Source organism: Misgurnus anguillicaudatus, chromosome 12, assembly GCF_027580225.2.
Source record: "Misgurnus anguillicaudatus chromosome 12, ASM2758022v2, whole genome shotgun sequence".
NCBI lineage: Eukaryota > Metazoa > Chordata > Actinopteri > Cypriniformes > Cobitidae > Misgurnus > Misgurnus anguillicaudatus.
The window spans coordinates 19,443,130-19,447,782 of NC_073348.2; the positions used below are offsets into that span (position 1 = coordinate 19,443,130).

The window sequence follows — 4,653 nt, forward strand, 5'->3', positions numbered from 1 at the left end:
AAAAACCCCCGCATTTCTAGCATTAAGACATTAATCGATGTACAATAATGTGAGTACGCAATCTGACTGATTTAAGTTTCTTTATTCACTGTTAAATGTTAAAAAGACGAATTCACGATATTTTTGTTTTAATTGTACTTTAAAAATCATTGTATAAAATATTGCCATGTTAAAATAAATAATAACTATGTTTTGTTACCAAATAATAAATATGTTATTTTACCTCTTTAAACTCTTACATTTTCTATAATTTAATTGATGTAAATGTAAAGCTTTTGCACATCACTCGTAAATCTGTATCTATTATTTGAGCACTAGAGGGCGCGCGTGCTTCTTTCTGTCTAATTGTGGTCACGTGGGTTGAAGCGGCAACGACGCGTGTGCTGTGAATGGCTTTTATTGTAAGTTGTTTTTTTTTAGTATTTTCTAATTTAATTTCTTTATTTGATACACTCTCTTTCTGTATGTGTATGTGTGTATGTATGTGTATGTGTATGTGTATGTGTAGAAATGTTAACTGTCCGAGCCAGTGGTTTAACTCATGTCTTTATGCTTTTATGTGTAATAGGCCTAATCAGGGAAAATTGCCAAATCTGTCTACCTGTTTCCTCTAAGTAAGTAGGCTTTTAAATAAATTTTTCTTGTTTAAAATTTTTGCATGTATTTTAAAAGCCTGAAAAAACATAGCCATTTAATACAAACCCCTTGAGTAAACCTGCAAGCCTGGTATTGTTGCATCTGGGCTCTACAGTATGTATGTAGCCTGAATCTTGAATAAACAATGTCTGTTAGATATATTTTAACCTTTTAGCATTTGTTTATGAGCCATTGTTTATGATGAGCCAATGGCTTTTATATTAATAACTAAATGGCTGTACTGTCTTCTGTTATGAATGATAGAGAGATTGTTGTTTCAGTTTCTCAAACATCATTAGTTAAAACCTTCACCACACTCACTTAAAATGTATTTTTATCATTTAATGTGCATATTCATATTTTTTTATGCAAAATGGTTTTTGAATATGTTACCATTAAATGTCTTACACTGCATTGAAAGAGCTGTATCAGGACAAATACGGGATGGGAAATCCCAGCTAAACTTTAGGTTTGTCAGATTTATGAGGCAGTGTGCTTGGAGAGGTAATACATAGAAGTAAACTCGTGAAACATCCGGAAACCTTGCATATATGTGGATGTATATAGGAACACATTATCATTTTAATGTGTTAAAATTACTTTTACTCAGAGACTTTTATATCTGAGAGACACAGATCAGACACTGAAACAGTGGACAACCAGTGACACTTTGTGAATGACATAGTCTGAGATATACTGATGAAATGGAAAATACTCAAAACATCAAACTATTAAAGGTGCAGTGTGTAATTTTTATAAGGATCTCTTGACAGAAATGAAATATAATCTACATAACTATATTATCAGCGGTGTTTAAAGACCTTTTTATAATGAACTGTTATGTGATTATTACCTAAGAATGAGGCGTTTTTATCTACATACACCGCAGGCCCCCATATATGGAAGTCGCCATTTTGTGCCACCATGTTTTTATGGTAGCCCTAAACGGACAAACTGTGTTTTGGCACTACTGTATTTTGTCTTAAAAAACAACATGTTTGTCCTGTGGCAGCTACCGTAGCTTCTCTTTGCGATTCGGTGAACGCTGGTCTGAGCTGTTGGTTACAATTCACAATCTCACTCCTAGATGCCGCTAAAATCTACACACTGCACCTTTAAGTCAGATTCCAATTTTGCAAACAGAAAAAACGAGGAAGAATTACTCAGATGCAATTCCACTTCCTGTGATGATGAGCCATGTAATATAGGAATGTGAAAGAAGATTGAAGTACTTTTCAACTACTCGTCTCACCTACTACTGTTTTTTTGCCTACTACATAGTATGAAAGTAGGCGGTTTCGGACGCAGCATGTGTTTTTACAAAGTACCCCCTTCACTGCATGTATTACACATTTTTTGCACTGGTTACACACCCACTTAATAAAGGTTTTCTTCTGAACACCCCAAAACTTTACAAAATTTGAAAAACACAGGCAGAGGAAAATGTTTCTAGACACAAACCACACACTTTTAGTAGATCATCAGTAGTGATAGACGGGTATTATTTTTCTATGAGTCCATATTCCTCCTTTAACAACATCATGACATCATGAACTCTAATACAAAGAAAAGTGACAATTAGTTTTAAATTAAAATAATGAATAAAGGAAATGTACAACTTTCTTATCTAAAAATATAAAAGTTTTGGAATTAAATTCACAATGACAGCTTTAATCATGAACATAAAAGTTTTCCAGCCCGGTGCAGATAAAGAACAGGCTGAACAAAACCAGCAACAACAAAAAAGATAAAACTAATTGTAATGGTTTCATTAACATACTGGTCTATCATAATGCAATAGATTCCTGAAAAAGTAAACGGAGTATAAGTGATGAACATACTGATAGTAGTTATGAGAATGATATGAAACGCTCTTCTCTTCATGTGGTTTTCCTCCTCTCTTTCTCTCCCTCTCTCTCCAGGTCCTGACTGCTTCAGAGCTCTGAGAACGGCCAAACAACAAAACATCTGGATGAAGAGGAAGACGGTCACCTGGATTGTGAAAAGCCATACATATACAGCCAGGGCATCAAGAAATATGACAAACATGTAGGCCAAACATGATCCAAGACTGATGATCCAGACGACAGTGCAGCAGATGACTTTATATCTGAGAGGTTTAAACTTCAGAAAGGTTACAGGATGAACCACTGCCAGGTAACGCTCAACACAAATCAGACACTCAAACAAAGGACGACCAGTGATAAGTAGCCCTAGTAAAAAACTGACAATTCCATCGAAACTTAAAAACCACATGGCCAAGATGTCTAAGAAACATTTCAGGCAGATAAAAATCTCACAAACAGAGAAATTGAGGGTAAAAAACTCTAATGTCAATCCACTTTCAGTTCCTGTAACAATGAGCCAAATAACACAGATGTGTGTTGGAAGACCAACCAAGACATTGATGCTTAATAAACAAATGTACAGAGAGTCCATCAAACCAAAAAAAGGAGATGTAGAGTCTGTGAATAATTCAGTTGTGTTGAGGTTCGGTGTTGAGTTATTCATGTCCACTTTGTCGTCATTAACTGTGTGATCTATTGAAAGAGTAAATGGATTAGGTAATACAGACTGCATAAAAAGTAATATATTGTGTTTTTAAGCACACATACAAAGTTTTAGTTTTAGGTTTTAAGTCCTACCTTATATGACAATGGCAATCAAACAGACATATTCAGATATAATTAAACAAACAAATGAAAGAAGAGTTTGTTACCTGAAGAGTGAATCTGCAGTCTCTATGCATGTAAATACTGTAAATCCCTGTGTTGTACTGTACATGTACATGCTCTCATTTCTGTTAATCTATATATTGCACATTTAGTCAAAACACATGCAAATGGTTAATTCCTTAACTACAGCAACAGTATTAAATGACATCAATATATCATGTCAACTTTGCTTATATTTAAAACAGAGCTCAAAAACAAATCCTTGGGTGAGTTTGTTGAAATATTTTAAGACTGCCGCCGGTCAAGTTAGCGTTGTAAATTTAAACATGCAGCTATTTTTGGAAGCAACTGTTTAGCAAACTTTAAAGATACACAAAAGGTCCTTAAGGCAGTGGTTCTCAAACTTTTTCTGCGTGCGGCCCCCCTTGTGTACGGCGCAGTTTTTCGCGGCACCCCCAAAGAAAATTTATGACAAGAGTTTTAAAACTCAACTTTTGATTAAACAAAACATATTATATGATACGAAGTAGTGCTGTTAGTTAGTAGTCTTATTTTTTATAGGTTTAATTGCACAGAATTCATGATAAATTAATTTATTTTATAAAATGTCATAAAACTGGGGCCCCCCTGGCACCATCTCGCGGCCCCCCTGGGGGCCCCGGCCCCCAGTTTGAGAACCACTGCCTTAAGGTACAGTAATGTACCCAAAAACATTGTATTATTATTATACAGCGACAGAAAACATACAGTTTTTTTTAAAGGGCTGATATAAATCTCTACAAAACTCCTCTTCTATACTCTTATATCAAAGCTGTCTCCTAGATGTGTGCACATCACACTGTATGTGATACATTACAAAACAACAATTATTCAAATGTCTTAAGTAGAAAAGATTCAAAAACATTAGGTCTTTATTCAAATAGTTTAAAATATTTAAATAAAACACACAGCTTACTCTTATATGGAAAATTGTAATCGGATAGCAGAATGCAAAGCAAAGTGGAACTATGGTTAGAGATTCAGACTTGTATATCAGGTTTCTGCTAACAAACTGGTATTTCTGAATGGCCTGAGGCTGGAATTGTAGTCTAGAAATATAGTCTGTGTTATATGACAGAAATAAAATTTTTCATAAAGTGTCACTGTTAAAAAAATTCTTTAATAAGCATGAAGCAAAGCAGCATATGCAAATCATTAGTCATTAATGTCAAGCAACATGTAGTTTAATTTATTTAACAACTTATTTTCCAAAAATGTACAGTTAAGTGACAATTCACAATTTTTACAGCAAAGTAAACTAAACACATCTTGTGTTGCCCACAACCCCCTTATTATTACACAT

General features: G+C 34.3%; 1 long non-coding RNA gene across 2 annotated transcripts; it reads left to right on the forward strand.

The window, feature by feature from the left end:
- Positions 1 to 301: 301 nt before the first annotated feature.
- On the forward strand, positions 302 to 4,002 carry LOC129447263 (uncharacterized). Of its 2 annotated transcripts, XR_008645426.2 has the most exons (4): positions 302 to 401; positions 569 to 614; positions 2,559 to 2,793; positions 2,985 to 4,002. It is a non-coding gene; the product is annotated as an uncharacterized lncRNA (long non-coding RNA). The 2 variants fall into 2 exon arrangements; XR_008645425.2 differs by lacking the exon at positions 2,985 to 4,002 and having other exon boundaries at positions 2,559 to 2,966.
- The last annotated feature ends 651 nt before the right edge of the window (positions 4,003 to 4,653 follow it).